Consider the following 17,715-nt stretch of genomic DNA (forward strand, 5'->3'; position numbering starts at 1 on the left):
GGTGGCTTCTCTGTTATTTGAATCATTTTCTTATTGGCGTCTACCAGTTTTTAAAATGTGTTCCCAAGAGGGAAAATGGCTCTGGGATCTAATGAAAGTCAGGCAAAGGGAAAAGTATTGTGAAATAAGCATAAAATTTTCTCTGCTTTGCAGTGAGCTGTGCCAGTTCCAGGACTGACAATGTACTCTGTGGATGAGAGCAGAGGTACTGTGTCTGGCTCTCATAGCATCCCTGGCAGAGCTGAATCACCTAAAGCCACGTGCAGGTAAGAATGTCATCCTGGGACTGGAAGTTCCTTTTTGGGCGTTTATTTACAGGCGTGATTTCATGGCAAATGAAGGGGTGAGATGAGACCAACTCATGCTGTTCATTCTGATACTTGATGGTTAAACAATGTCGGGAAACAACAGATGGGGAGTGAATGTCATACATTTCCAGAATATTCTAGTCTGTCAGCAAAGCTACCCACTGATAATGTGGATATATATTTCAGAAAACACTTACTGGTTTTCTCAATTTTCTGTTGTACTTATAGTGAATTCCCACAAGTATGTTTTGAAACATGGAATCCAGTTCCATAGTAAACACTGCATTTTATGACTCAGGTGTTAAAAGGAGCCCCCAAATATTTTTAGCATGTCCAGATTCAGGATCATACTTAGATAAATGCATTATCTGAACAAAACTGTCTTTTCCATTGATTCCCCTCAAACACATGAAATGTGTAAGTGATCTCGGTCAAATTCTGTAAAGACCTTTGCAAAATATGTCGTTATCCTACTTCCCTACAATGCTGAGCTAACACTGAATATCTCTCATGTTCTTATATCATTTGAAAATGATGATAATGATAATCTAGTGATATCATTAATATACCATGATTAATGATAATAATGGACTCTGGAGCCAGACTGCCTGGTTTACAATCCCAACTTAGGCACTTACTCACTGTGTGACTTTAAAAATGTTACTTAACTTCTCTATGCCTCAATTTACTCATCTGTAAAATTGGAACAAAGTACCTACCTTATAAGGTTGTTTTGAGTATTAAATGAGTTAATATTTGTGAAAGGTTTGAATAATACCAGTACAAAATAGGTTCATATGCGTTAATTTAAAAGAAAGAATAAGGAGGGAGGAATTGCCCTACATGTCATACTTCAGTTAAGGCAGAATGATGCTGCTGTGAGGAGAAGACAAAATCAACAACAGGGACAAAAGAGAGATCCAAGGAAAGACTCAGCTTTAGGCTGAGCTTCGATGGATGACTGAGGTACTTGAACAGATCACTGAAAAAGAGAAGAAATCTTCAGTAAATAGAGCTAGAGATGGTTCGTTAATAAGGAAAAAAATAAGATTGGTTTTCTACCTCACACAGTATACAAAAATTAGCTTTGTATGGATTAAAATTTTTAAAGAGCAAAAGCTAAACTTTAAAAGTTTCAGAAGAAAATAGAGGTACATGTCTTTCTGACCTTTGGTCAGTATGACTCAAAAGCACAAAAATTAAAAAAAAAGAACCAACAGATGGTGTGCAAATTAAATTAAACATTTGTTTCTCAAAAGGCACTTTAAAGACAGTGAAGAGGGTATGAAAAGTTACTTGAAATTCTTATAGTCAGCAAAGACTATAATGAAGTATGCATAGAGAGATCCCATACATTAAAATAGGAAAATGTTAACAATAAAAATGGTCAAAAATATTAATAGACATGTCACAAAAGATGTATATAGCTAATAAAAATATGAAGAGTCACCAAACTTTACTAGTAATTGGAAGAACGTCAATAAAAGAACACAGTGAGATACTATTATTCATCACTCATCAATGGAATTTAAGAAATTTGATGGAACCGTGGTTTGGAGAGGTTATGGATCTTTTACACATTGCTGGTAGGAGTTTAAAATGATAAAACCGTTTTAGAAATCAATTTAACATTGTTTTCTAGAGTTGAACATACCTGGACATATGATTCTTGCATGTATGTGCTGGAAGACATAACAAAAATATTCATTGTGTCACTGTTTAGAGTAGCAAAAAAAAAAAAAAACCTTGGAAACAACAAAAATGTCTATAAACAGTGAAATGGATGACTACATTATGGAATTTTTATAAAATGGAATACCATGTAGCAATAAAAAATTATCTGTAATTAAAAATCATGGATGAATCTTAGCATCATAATCTGAAGTGAATAAAGCAAGTCTTAGAAGACTACATAGTATATGGCACCCTTTTTCAAAAGTTCAAAATCAAGTAAAGTCAAGCAAGTTATTGTGCGGGTATGCATATGTGTGTCATAAAACTATAAAGTCAGGTATCAACAAACAAAATTACATGTGGTGGTTAGAATTCCTTTTTTAATTTATCAAACATGGCAGTTGCACTAACCCCTCTTCAGACCTCTTACAGGCTGTCCTTTTAATAATAGCTTCAACTATTACGTTTATGCAGACAACAGGAACATCTTGGATTTGTTGAATTTTGTAGATTGCAAAACACTTTTAATCTCCATTTCTAACAGTGAATAAAATGATGCTCAAAGAGCTTGTGACACATCTAAGGACATACAAATTAGAAGATCCAGGATTTGATACCAAGTCTTATAACTCCATCTCTTATACTCTTTACAGTCTTTTTTAAGGTCTAAATCATAATTCAGAAGCCAAATGTTCAAGGAGGTACTTTAATTTCAACATTTTCATAAAAGCATATATCACTTCCCTGCTCCTAAAATCATTGCATTATCCTATCTTGCTTCTTTCTTTAAATAAAACCACCTTTACACACGTAGGTTTTAAATCACAAATTTATTTTTAGCTTTTCCTTCTACACTATCAGCTACCAAGTCCTATAAATGGTTACTAATGCCTTTTTAATTTTATCACCTATCTGACCTATGCTCTCTACTCTTCAAAGGATGTGAACATACCTGTATTCTGTACTTTCTCACTTTTCTCCCTTCCCTTCCTGCTTTCTAAAATCCCTTCCTTCCTTCCTTTCTTTCTTACTTGTCAAAGTCCCTTAAAATTAATCTTAAACACCTCCTCATTCAGGAAGTTTCTTACAGCTACCCCAGACTTATTTTATCTCTTTGCCTCTGTCTCTCTATATATCTGGATTATTCTTTACTTGGATTTTTCTTAAGCCATTTACCTTCTTTGCTTTGTATTTTGTGTATCTATCTTATTATTCCTACCATTACCGGATTGTAAGCTTTGTGCTGGTAGATATCATACTTCACTTATCTTTTTAATCCCTGTATAGCAAAGTCATGGAGTAGGTAATCAATAAATGTGCAATGACTTTTAGATGTGAAGGCAACCTATAGGCTGAATGAAGCCTTAAGGTAGGGAATTACAGCAAAGTTTAGATTTGACATGAGACCCAAGAAATGAGTATATCAACTATTTCTAACTGTAACAATCTTTATTTATTGCAGTTTTAATCAATTTATTTCTCCTTAAGGTTTTTTCCCAAGAAAGTTTTAATATTGTTCCATATGTGTTTGATCTAAGAGCACAGGATATTAGATCATTTGGATGGACTTCTAGCAAAAAAATAGTTCTTCAAAATGTAAAGGTCTTTCAACTTGCAGGACCAGGTAGAAAGCCTAGGGTTTAAATGTGTCATGAATCCTGAATTATCTTTTCAAAGAAGCTGTTCACCTACTTTCGAGAAGTTCAGGCCATTCCTTTCTCACTAATACAGATAATGTATGCAAATAATGGAAATGCAGTCTTCTCCCAATGAGAAGGAGTTAGGAACCCTGTAACCATCTGTGAACCTGGTGACAAGAGCAAGCTGGTGCTGAGGATGTATGGCTTTACTTTATATCCTTGCATTCTGGGCAAAGAGAAAATTTCACTGTAATACTTAAGTATTTGTTGATGAAACACTGTGATTTCATGCTTTCACATGAAAATCATATACATACATCAAAATTGAGTGATCCTCTATTAATTATCATTGTGAGAGTTAATGATCTTCTCTGAGCTTCTCCTAAAATTACAGAGACAAAATCCTGAACAGCCTGCATTTTGAGAGCTTAAAAAATGGGAAGTAAGTCAATGCGGCTAAAGTGAGATTTTGACTTTTGAATTCTCTAATGCAAATTTATTTCTCCTTTTTATTTCTTACAAATGCCTTTCTGTTCTTTTTTTATTGAAGTTTAGTTGATTTACAGTATTTTGTTAGGTTCAGGTATTCAGCAAAGTGATTGTTATATAGAAATGTATACTTTTCAGATTATTTTCCAGTATAGATTTATTACAAGATATTGATTATAGTTCCCTGTGCTATACAGTAAATCCTTGTTGCTTAGCTATTTTATGTATAGTAGTTTGTATCTGTTAATTCCATACTCCTAATTTATCCCTCTCCCTTCCGTTTCTCCTTTGGTAACCATAAGTTTGTTTTTTATGTCTGTGAGTCTGTGTCTGTTTTATATATAGATTCATTTGTATTATTTTTTAGATTCCACATATAAGTGATATCATATAATATTTGTTTTTCTCCATCTGACTTCACTTAGTATGATATTCTCTAGGTGTATCTATTTTGCTGCAAATGGCATTATTTCATTATGTCTGAATAATATCCCATTGTATCAGTGTGTGTGTGTGTATCACACCTTCTTAAACCAGCTGTCTGTTGGTGGTCACTTGGGTTATTTCCATGTCTTGGCTATTGTAAATAGTGCTGATATGAACATTGGGGTGCATGTATCTTTTCGAATTAGACTTTTCGTCTTTTCCAGATTTGTACCCAGGAATGGGATATCTGGATCACATGGTAGCTCTATTTTTAGTTTTTTTAAGGAAGCTCCATACTGTTTTCCATACTGAACTGCACCAATTTACATTCCCACCAACAGTGTAGGAGGGTTCCCTTTTCTCCACATACCCTCCAGAACTTATTATTTGTAGACTTTTTGATGATAGCCATTCTGACTGGTGTGAGGTGATATCTCACTATGGTTTTGATTTGCATATAAATGCCTTTCTTTCTCCATTTCTCCACATTGCTTTTTATCTTTAATTTGCCTGAAGAAACTAACAAAAATGTCTGATTTTTAAAGTTATCTTTCCCCTACCAAGCCCAAAATTTAAAAATTTTGAATCTGGTGAACCCCAAAACTCATGAGTTTAGGTACCATGATTGTACCCATCGTTAGTACACTTGCTTTTTTGGTGAAGAAAAGGTATCTTTAACTATCAACTCTGACGCTTTAATGATGTGCAACTCTGGGAAGTTTCCCCTAACTCTCCAAGTTCAATCCCTCTTCTGTAAAACTACCATCATAATGATATTCATCTCATTGTGGTTTTGTGAGAATTGAGATAATGTACTTAAAGTTTTCAGCTTTATGTCACATAGTTGTGTTAAAATAAATAGATAGCTATCAATACTATTAATAAGCAGGCAGATCACTTTTATAGTAAAGCCAGGATGGATGTAGTTTGTAAATGGGTTACATAATCAAATCATCCTGCTACTTCTGGTTAACACACATGCAGTGTAGGTAAAGATTGGCCATAAGACTTTTTTGTGGTAATCAGTTGTGTATATGAATGCTGGAAGTTTGCCATGCCCCAAAGAGTAAGCGTTCGTCTACAAGTTTCAATGAAGAATTCTATAAAAGTTACTCTCTTCATCCCTGTTATAGACTTCTCTCACCTTAATATTCAGCAGTGACAGTCAGCTGAGGGTTTCAGGTAAAATAAAATATTCCTTTTTTAATGTTTCTATAGTGTCTTCTGCATAACTCTATTATCACACTTTCTGTATTATAATTGTCTGTAATGTCTTTTTCAATAAAACTGGAGAGGAGAGGAGGAAGGAAGGGAGGGAGAGGGAGGGGAAGGAATGAGTGAGAATAGCAAGCAAGAACAGATTCAGAAACACCCTACATTTTCCTGGAATCTTTTGCAGGTGTTTGGGGTTCTCCTTCCACTCAAAATAGAATATTTATTCTCTTAAATTTAGACACAGATGTTTGGAGCTTTTTGGATTTCTATGTAGACTTCGAAAATTATTTAGGCATTATTTATATTGCAAGCATTTGTAATGCCTATAATTATATAATTTAAGGTGTTATTCATAACTGTTGAAAATTTCTTCATGCTCAATTATTGTTAGTTATTAACAATTCTTGCCTAATGGAATGCTAACAATAGCTGTATCTCTCTCCAAAAGGTAATGTATTTGTTGAGATATATTATAATAGTAAATAATACTCATTTCAAATATGCTAAATAAAGTGATATAAGACCAAGCTGACAATGGCCAAAAGATCCATTTAAAAATAGAAACGGTATACACAGCAAATATTTAGAAGAAGCCTATAAAGCATAATAGGCTATTGAAAAAGGAAAGATACTACATAGTCATGCTATAGTTTAGGTGAACTAAGCTAACTTTCTTTCATGACATGGCTCCTAAAATCACTGGATGTGTTTTCTTAAAAGCTGAATTTCTTGAAAAACCCTGTCATTTTAGTGTTTTAAAAAATTGCCTAGAGTGTGTTAAGCATAGGTGAAGTTGAATAATTAAGTAGTGTTTCTTCACCAGAAGGAAATAAGAATATTAAAATATTTTTTTCCTTAAATGTCATTTTCTATTCCAATGAAGACGTATTTTAACAATACAAACAAGTAAAAACAGCAAAGCAGAATAAAATAGTAGAAGATAGATATATCAAAAAGCTTTATTTTAATTTACCTTGCTTTAAGAATGGAATAAATGAGACTCAGCATCATTTCTGTGGTGTTTTTGCACCCCTAAAAACTATGACCTGATTTTAGTTATGACAAAATATCAGACAAACCTAACTTGAGGAACACCGTACAAAATAAATAATGAGTACTCTTCCAAAATGCCAAGATTGTGAAAGAAAAGGAATAAGAAAGCAAAGTCACACATTGGAGAGGAGCAAAGAGAAATAACAACTAAATGCAGTGTGGGGTTAAGCTAGGTTTCTTGAGTAAAAAGAAGACATGGAAAAACGTAATGGGAAAAAAAGACCTAGTAAAAAACTGGTGGAATTTGAATAAAATCTGCAATGTAGTTGATAATATTGTACCAATATTTCCTGGTTTTTAAAATTGTATTATGGTTACATGTGGTGCTTGCATTAGAAAAAGCGGAATGGGGAATATACAGGAATCTTCTGTACTATTTTTGCAAATTTAGTCTAAGTCTAAATTTAACATGTAAAGTAGAAAAATAAAAAGTTTGTTAACTTTTACCAGTTCCAAAACTTGATTAACAGAAACGTTTTGATTGGAACTAAGGTCCCTTTTTTTTTCTCCACAGCACAGTACATTTCCATCAAAATGGATATTCTCTAGTTTAGTCAACAAAGCAAGTTAAGTTCCAGTATATCATTTTATATTATCCTGAAATATTTGCAGTAATCTAAATAAATATTCTAATCTTAATATTTAGTAATATTAATGGTCCTAAGCAGAAAAGATTCCCAAAACTGGTAATGAATTAAATTAAGTCAGTCACTTGAATTGTTCTTTAGAAAGGTTATATCTAATCAGCAACAGAACTCATATACAAATATGCATTAGATATTTCTAATAAGCATGAGCTTTTGACCATACTCTATCAAGACAAGAAGGTATTTTGGTATTAAAATACCATTAAAAAGATCACATTTATCCCATTATGACTTAGCAACCCTAACTTGCAACAACTGGAGGAGAGAAATTGTGGGAAAATGTGAAATTCCATTACAGCTATATGTAAATCCATGGATTAAGATGAAAGTACACATGGAAAGAGAGGCTTTCTGAAAGAAAAGTCTAAATGAGACATAGCCTGAGGCTTAGAAACCTAAGCCTCATTAGAATCTAATGGCATCTAGGAAATACAATCCTTCCTAAGTAAGAGTGAGATAAATTTACAACAACAAAAAGATTATCAAGGCATGAATTTTGGGCTCAAGTCAGTTCACAAATAATCTAGGAAATAAATATTTTTGAAACAGACTGTGAGTCAGGCATTGTGTTTTGCCTCAAGTTGATACTGATTCACCTCTACAACTTTGGGCAATTACATACCTTAGTCTTCTAATGCCTAAAAATGCCTAAAAATCCTTTTTAAAATTTATTTATTATTATTATATTTTCATTAGAGGAGTTTTTGATAAATACATGGTTAACATGTGGAAACACTTTACGTTCTTGGATGGAAGGCATAAATATTTCCTTAGTTGCTGTTTTAAGTAGGAAGATGTCATTTGGTTTGCTGGAGAAAGCAAAGAAATATGATATAAGCACTATTTTTGAGCTTTGCAAAATAAAGTCTTTACCAGGTAAGAGAAAAATCTGAAACTACTCTTCAGGATAGCAAATTGGAAGGATTTTTTCCTCTTATCAAATAATAAAATGACGTAATAAATGGGAACTTAAGGTGTTGGTTCTCTGCCTAGAATTCTTGCCTTTAGTCTGAGAGATCCTTTTAAAGTAAAATGGGCAAGTTGAGAATCCTAGTAAGTACTCTGAATACCTTTAAACCGTGATAGTCCTTGTGAGTTCATAGGCAACACTTCTGTGTGCTTTTGTCCCCTAATAACGTTACTAAAACAGTGAGTGAAAAATTGTAAGAGCACAAGAATGGCCCCGGAGGACATAGAAACATGACCCTTAATAGAAGAGGATTTTTTACAAAGAGGCTGATTTCACTCAGGATCTCTTGGGTTGTCACATTTTTCTCTCTAAGGAGGAATCTGATCATCTCAGAGTGAGGCAAAAAACAAACCAGAAATCTCTTGTCAAATCATATTTCAAACCCCATTAACTTTGCACTGTGAGGATAGTGCTTGAGTCACAGCATATCTATGGCTTCTGAAGCAGAATGAATGGATCCCCAAATCCAAGGAATATACGTGTTTATATATTTCAGTTAACAGATGAGCAGTTATTAGTTCTGGACAGAGAATTTACCCCCCTACAACTTCACTTTTGTCTGAGTTCTCTTAGTGTTAAAATGCTAGCCAAGTTCACTAGCAGTCTATTTTTCTCTGTTTTAGTAATGTATCCCTTTCTATATTGTCACAGGAGATTTGGCATTAAACAGGGATCTTTTAACAAAACCCCTCTGGTGGGAAAGCTGAGTGACAACATACACAAACTTGGGAAGAGAAGTGACTGTGCTTCTGCAGGAGAAGCAGCTGTTCAGTGAGAACTATGATCTGCTCAGGTTGCTTTGATACATTTCTGGGCTTTCTGTGGCTCTGATGCTGATCCAAATTTCCTTAAAAAAATTAAAAGCCAAGTAGAAGAGCTATAGGGAAATCACTCAAATAAGTCACAAGGTGAATTGTCAAAAGCATTTATTTTCTGGATACAAGCTAATCTGTGACCACTTTTCTTGTGATGGAAAGGAGGTCTCTCCTATAAGAGTGGGTCCACCCACAGTTTTTTATTGTTGTTTGTTGGTTGGTTGGTTTGTATTCCCTTCTTTCTTAACATATTTTCAGTAGGATTTAGCAATTTTTTTATCCAGATAAGCAAAAAGAGTTCCCACTTCTGAACTTCTTAGTTTCCAAATCAATAGTCATTACCCAAATATCAAGCCACCGTGTGGTCCTGTCGCAGCAGCACGGACATAATCTTTGAGCTTATAAGAAATTCAGAGTCTCGGGCCATACTCCAGCCCTACTGAGTCTGCCTTTTAATAAGATCCTGAGCTGATCTATTGCACATTAAAAGTTTAGAAGCACTATCTCATCCTATTAGACTAGCAGATGTTTGTTTTCCACTTCAGAGTTGGTAATTATAATTGTCCTTTGAGTCTGAACAAATTGGAAGCTGAGTTATTATGTATATGTACAACTGTATTTCTAAGGTTTTTATCATTTTGAAATACACTAGAGAGACCTATGTAAAAATTAAGGCTCCAATTAGATGTGTATAAATTTTACTTTAAATATTCTATATTATACAAGTATGTAAAAATTTGTCAGGAATTTTCTTTTGTTAGAAACAAGGCTTTCAATTGACAGATTATATAGTCTCTTCATAGGTTATAACATAGGTAAAATCAACATCCTTTACTAATGCTAGCCATTATAATTAACTGAAAACTGAGGAAAGGAAAATGCAGATGATAAGCAAAGTTATGCATTCCTTCAGGGCAGGAATTATGCCTCATGATATCACCGAAATACTGGACATATAATAATAAATAATAAATAATAAATAAAAAAAAAATTGTTGAATAAATGACTATGCACAAGTATAGCTCTTACTTGTTTAGATCACAGGGAGGTAAACTGCCTTTTCCTCTAAGTCCCCATCTAGTGAAATCATTATGAACTTTTAGGCCTGTTTTTCCCCAGTAGGGTCTTGATTGTTTATGATTTCTCCTTGATTGCCATTAACTTTCACCTCTCCCATCATATGTAACACTCTAAATTCATAAGGTTGTATTTCCGTATGCAATTGCTGCTGACTTTGCTACTATAATTAAAAAATAAATGAGGCATAGCTACTGGGATCTGATGTGGTATCAACTCTGTGTACATTGACTCAAGCATTGTACCTACAGAGGAGGCAGAGAACTTACCCCTCAAGAGGTTTATTCATATTTATTTGTCTCCCAAATGAACATTTCAGCCTTAAAGCCCTTTCTTCTTTTTTTTTTAACATCTTTATTAGAGTATAATTGCTTTACAATGGTATGTAAGTTTCTGCTTTATAACAAAGTGAATCAGTTATACATATACATATGTCCCCATATCTCTTCCCTCCCACCCTCCCTTTCACACCCCTCTAGGTGGTCACAAAGCACCGAGCTGATCTCCCTGTGCCATGCGGCTGCTTCCCACAAGCTATTTCAGGCGTTTGGTAGTGTATATATGTCCATGCCACTCTCTCACTTTGTCACAGCTTACCCTTCCCCCTCCCCATATCCTCAAGTCCATTCTCTAGTAGGTCTGTGTCTTTATTCCTGTCTTGCTCCTAGGTTCTTCATGACCTTTTTTTTTTTTTTTCTTACATTCCATATATATGTGTTAGCATACAGTATTTATTTTTCTCTTTCTGACTTACTTCACTTTGTATGACAGACTCTAGGTCCATCCACCTCACTACAAATAACTCAATTTTGTTTCTTTTTATGGCTGAATAATATTTCATTGTATATATGTGCCACATCTTCTTTATCCATTCATCTGTTGATGGACACTTAGGTTGCTTCCATGTCCTGGCTATTGTAAATAGAGCTGCAATGAACATTTTGGTACATGACTCTTTTTGAATTATGGATTTCTCAGGGTATATGCCCAATAGTGGGATTGCTGGGTCATATGGTAGTTCTATTTTTAGCTTTTTAAGGAACCTCCATACTGTTCCCCATAGTGACTGTATCAATTTACATTCCCACCAACAGTGCATGAGTGTTCCCTTTTCTCCACACCATCTCCAGCATATATTGTTTGTAGATTTTTTGATGATGGTCCTTCTGACTGGTGTGAGATGATATGTCATTGTAGTTTTTTTTTTTTTGCGGTACGCGGGCCTCTCACTGCTGTGGCCTCTCCCGTTGCGGAGCACAGGCTCCGGACGCGCAGGCTCAGCGGCCATGGCTCACGGGCCCATCCGCTCTGCGGCATGTGGGATCTTCCCGGACCGGGGCACGAACCCGTGTCCCCTGCATCGGCAGGCGGACTCTCAACCACTGCGCCACCAGGGAAGCCCGTCATTGTAGTTTTGACTTGCATTTCTCTAATGATTAATGATGTTGAGCATTCTTTCATGTGTTTGTTGGCAATCTGTATATCTTCTTTGGAGAAATGTCTATTTAGGTCTTCTGCCCATTTTTGGACTGGGTTGTTCGTTTTTTGGATATTGAACTGCATGAGTTGCTTGTATGTTTTGGAAATTAATCCTTTGTCAGTTGCTTCATTTGCAAATATTTTCTCCCATTCTGAGGCTTGTCTTTTTGTCTTGTTTATGGTTTCCTTTGCTGTGCAAAAGCTTTGAAGTTTCATTAGGTCCCATTTGTTTATTTTTGTTTTTATTTCCATTTCTCCAGGAGGTGGGTCAAAAAGGATCTTGCTGTGATTTATGTCACAGAGTGTTCTGCCTATGTTTTCCTCTAAGACTTTGATAGTGTCTGGCCTTACATTTAGGTCTTTAATCCATTTGGAGTTTATTTTTGTGTATGGTGTTAGGGAGTGTTCTAATTTCATTCTTTTACATGTAGCTGTCCAGTGTTCCCAGCACCACTTATTGAAGAGGCTGTCTTTTCTCCACTGTATTTTCTTGACTCCTTTATCAAAGATAAGGTGACCATATGTGCGTGGGTTTATCTCTGGGCTTTCTATCCTGTTCCATTGATCTATATTTCTGTTTTTGTGCCAGTGCCAGACTGTCTTGATTGCTGTCACTTTGTAGTATAGTCTGAAGCCTGGGAGCCTGATTCCTCCAGCTCTGTTTTTCTTTCTCAAGATTGCTTTGGCTATTCAGAGTCTTTTGTGTTTCCATATAAATTGTGAAAGTTTTTGTTCTAGTTCTGTGAAAAATGCCAGTGGTAGTTTGATAGGGAATGCATTGAATCTGTAGATTGCTTTAGGTAGTAGAGTCATTTTCACAATGTTGATTCTTCCAATTGAAGAACATTGTATATCTGTCCATCTATTTGTATCATCTTTAATTTCTTTCATCAGTGTCTTATAATTTTCTGCATACACGTCTTTTGTCTCCTTAGGTAGGTTTATTCCTAGATGTTTTATTCTTTTTGTTGCAATGGTAAATGGGAGTGTTTTCTTAATTTCACTTTCAGGTTTTTCATCATTGGTGTATAGGAATGCCAGAGATTTCTGGGCATTAATTTTGTGTCCTGCTACTTTACCAAATTCATTGATTAGCTCTAGTAGTTTTCTGGTAGCATCTTTAGGATTCTCTATGTATAGTGTCATGTCATCTGCAAACAGTGACAGCTTTACTCCTTCTCTTCCAATTTGGATTTCTTTTATTTCTTTTTCTTCTCTGATTGCTGTGGCTAAAACTTCCAAAACTCTGTTGAATAATAGTGGTGAGAGTGGGCAACCTTGTCTTGTTCCTGATCTTAGTGGGAATGCTTTCAAATTTTCACCATTGAGGATGATGTTGACTGTGGGTTTGTCATATATGGCCTTTATTATGTTGAGGAAAGTTCCCTCTATGCCTACTTTCTGCAGGGTTTTTATCATAAATGGGTGTTGAATTTTGTCAAAAGCTTTCTCTGCATCTATTGAGATGATCATATGGTTTTTCTCCTTCAATTTGTTAATATGGTGTATCATGTTGATTGATTTGCATATACTGAAGAATCCTTGCATTCCTGGGTTAAACCCCACTTGATCATGGTGTATGATCCTTTTAATGTGCTGTTAGATTCTGTTTGCTAGTATTTTGTTGAGGATTTTTGCATCTATGTTCATCAGTGACATTGGCATGTAGTTTTCTTTGTGACATCTTTGTCTGGTTTTGGTATCAGGGTGATGGTGGTCTTGTAGACTGAGTTTGGGAGTGTTCCTCCCTTGCTGTATTTTGGAAGAGTTTGAAAAGGATAAGTGTTAGCTCTTCTCTAAATGTTTGATAGAATTCGCCTGTGAAGCCATCTGGTACTGGGCTTTTCTTAAAACCCTTTCTTAAAGAACTTGAAAATTTGGGACATCTAGTGAAAATATTCAGTAAATAAATATGTATACATTAGCCATAATACTTAAAGTTGTGTTTAGGTCACTTTGGGGAATATAGACATGAACAAGAACAAACATGATACTGACAGATGGTGATAAAAATTAGAAGGAAATATATAAACAAAGAGATGTAATGGAAATAAATTGAGAGTGAGGGGCTATTCTAGGTCAGGGTGTTGACTGAAGGTCCCTGGAGGAGGTGGTGATATTTGAAGTGAGTAGACATAGAAACTGGAAAATTGAATGCAAGGGAAAGGTGAGGGAAGGAAAGGAATCAGGAATGGTACCTAGGTTTTTAGCTTGGGTAACTGTATAGTTTGTTTTGTGATCTACTGAGACAATGAATTCACAATAGAAATGAGTGTGTGAATGAATAAATGAATGACATTATTAATGAAGAAGTTAATGAACCTATGAAAGTTTTTTGTATCTGGATATGAGGATATTTGAGTGATACGCTGACATCATCACAGTGTCCCATTCACTATTATTCCTCATAAATTCTACCAGGATGGAGCTAAACACCTTGATTCTCTCCTACATCAGGATGTGTTCCCACACCCTACCATTCCCCTCCAATCTGGGGCATTCTCTGAGAGGTTGGCAGTGACCTCATCCTCTCTCTCAATTCCCGTAACCTGGCATCCATTCTAGTAGGCACAGCTAGTTCTGACAGTCCAAACTGTAGGTATGATGAGACATTTTTTGGATACTTATTACACAAGATAATACCTGAAAAGTTGTTTGAAAAATGTGTGAGAAATGTCTCGCAAATTTAATAATGCAGCAACACATTTTCGATTCTTTGAGCACATGTGGAGCCACCGTGCTGTCCATCTCCACCATCACTTGTGCTATGTGCTCCATTTGTAGTGACATGTATTGGTTTCAGATGAAAGGAGTAGCTATGTGCTCATATCCTGTAGTTCGTGCATAGAATACAAAGGCTTAGTTCTTACTTGCAGAAAATTGTAGGAAAAGTGTTGAGAAAAAGTGGTATAAAGATGTGAATTGTGGCTTTCCAGTACACCAGATGAAAGAACCAAATTCTTTGCCCACAATGCTTTTCTCCAAGTACAGTTATATCTGAATGTCTTTGATTCCTGTGATCTCTTAACAGCGGTCTTTGTCCCATCAGTTTTTGCATATTTGGTATTTAGAATTGTTTTATCAATTATGCTGATGATTCTTAAAGTTGAGCCCATGTGGACAATCATATGATATAACATTTCTTACACAGGATGCTTTAATTGCTCTTTGATTAGGACACAGGTAAAGCAGCTGTGAAGTTGTCAGAGCTTGGAATCAATGACGTAATTTTAAAAAATATGCTACCAAATACTTATAGTATGCAGCACACATGTGGCATTACTCACTCTCTTAAAATTTGGTTGATTGCTTTATCCTTGAGATTTCTTAAAGGGGGTTTTATCCACCTTGAAAATAACAGAATAATAAGGTCCTAATCGGTTTCTAACTCTGAGAGAAGAGAGACTGCTTGTGTATTTCTCACACAGAATGGGCCTAGATTGGTGTTGGTTAGATGCATTTAAGTTTCTGTAGCTTTTCAGGATATACTAGAGATTTATCATAGCTAAGAACTATATTTCCCCACTTTATGACTTATAACTGCAACTTTCATATAATATTATAGAAGTTATTAATAATTTTTAGTCTAAATGATGGAAATGAGATATGTGTCTGTTAGAAGAAAGCACACGATAAGAAACGAGATAAGTGAACACATATGACTCCTACAAAATCTTAGTTTCTAACATAGCAGTGGTCACTCAGATTTGTTTCCAGGCCCAAATCTATATGGACTTTTGTTTTAGTCTTATGTGCCAAAAGAAAGATTCCACTAAGAATTTCTAACAATATTAGGGCATAGCAATATGCTTTGGATATCCTGCCTGGCAGTAGCAATGTCTGGAAGAGGAGGTGCTAGTGGCACTCAACCGGCAGGCAGACCCTGCTGGGAATAGAAATAGCCAGTACAAGTGTTTTATGATTAAGTTCTTCCCAGTGATAGTGGTAGGAGAATGGCAAGGTGAGATGAACAAACTGACCAGTATGTGACCTGAGTTTGAATGTTGTTTTATCCGCTTAATAAATATATAGTTTGGATAAGATATATTTTTGAGACTGAGATTTTAATCCTTGTTTATGTATTATATATTCAGATATGTACTGTATATTTCATATGTTTGCTGTGAAAATTAAATTGCTCAATAGATATAAAGCACCTAACGTAGTGCCCTGCTGGTTGAATGAGTTCAGAATGTTGGTTCTCTTTCTCTCCTCCCCTTCTCCTCTATAGCAACTGAGAAGCAAAGAGAAGAAACATAAGGCAAATGATAGGTACTAGAAATAGAATATAAATGAAAAAATGAACAAGAGAACATTAGCTACATGAAAAAAATGGGAAGAAACAGATGATCTAAAGATAGGGATGAGCTATTGAACACATTATGCCTTATATAAATCATATTAGAGAAATAAGAGTTAGCAAAAGGAATAATTGATTAATGGTAAAGAAAAGTAATTGGGAGAGGAAAAATGCTAAATGTGGAAGGAGAATAAAAGAACTGTTATGAGAAATTACATTGTATTGAAAAACACTTGCTATTAGTTTGCTAAGAACATTTAGAAACACTGTATAGGATACTGTCAAGAGTTGTATTAACTCATTTGGAAATGACATTCTTCTTCTCTCTTTTGATTAAGTCCTCCCAGAAACTTGGAGTCCAACAAGTATAACAAATCTGCCAAAGTTAGAAACTGCATCAGAGAATCTGTGAAAGGAAAACAAAACAAAACCAAACCAAAAACACCCCAGCAGGTTGTCTGGGAAAAAAAATAAATGGACCCTTATGACACCATATATATACTGGTGATTGAAGTCAATCCAGTATTTTTAAAAACAGGTATATAAACAGATATTGAAATTATGGGTTATGTGTTACAAACATAATTTATAGCGAAGAGCTCTAATACATATTCTAGGACCGATGTAGAATAAACACCACCACATACACAATAAATAAAATTAATCCTGATGGTTCCCAGAGTCATACATTGATATGGCCTATCAAAATAATGATGAATTTATCTAGATAGCAGATTAGCATCTAAATGGAATTATTAACTATTTCTTCAAATTACAGTTAGCTACATTCAGATAGTTTACTGCTCTCTGATCATAGCTTAGCCAAGAGTCTCAGAGTAGATATTTAAAACACAATGTTTGAAAGGTCACTGATAATTCATCGGTGTTTTATGTAAATGTAAAGTGTTTTCCCCTTTTGACTCAACTCACTGTGGTGTAAAATTTCTTTAAATCTTTTTCTGAACTTCAATTTTTTTTATATTACTTATTTGCACTTTTAAAAAATACCAATAGTGTAAGATTAAAGGTAAGTAATGGGCCAGCATAAGTCAAGTTTTACCTTCTCTGTCATTAATAACTATAGATTGAATACTTAATTATATGTCATATTCAGTCATCCACATCTATATGCAATGATTAAGCTAAAAAACTGGCAAAAATGAATAGCGATGGAATTATTTTCCGTCCTCCTGCTATTAGGCCAATCGTTTAAGAATATGCAAATGTAAGGAGGTAAAGAGGGGAATTTAACAGATACATTTCATTTCTTTATAGCTGTCAGTAATGAGGATGCATATTATTTCTCTCCTTAGAGCAAATTGTTTGAACTTGGAGCATAATAGTGGTTTGCGGTAAGGATCTTGGGCCAAAGACCATAACCTTCTCCAAAACAGCTTAAAGAAAAATTTAAAAAATTATACAGTATAGGAGATCATCTTTCAGTTTTACATTTAGCAAAATGGCTGTTTTGTACACCCAGAAAAGATACTTTTCTTAAATTGAGGACAAAAATGTCCACAATTATTTCAAGCTATCCAGTCACTTGGAAGGGAAGATTTATTTTATGTAGGTTGTTTCATAGGAAATAGTGGCTGTATTTCCTTCTGAAATTTATTTTGCAT

The sequence above is a fragment of the Globicephala melas genome, chromosome 4 (genome assembly GCF_963455315.2).
Source record: "Globicephala melas chromosome 4, mGloMel1.2, whole genome shotgun sequence".
Taxonomy (NCBI): domain Eukaryota; kingdom Metazoa; phylum Chordata; class Mammalia; order Artiodactyla; family Delphinidae; genus Globicephala; species Globicephala melas.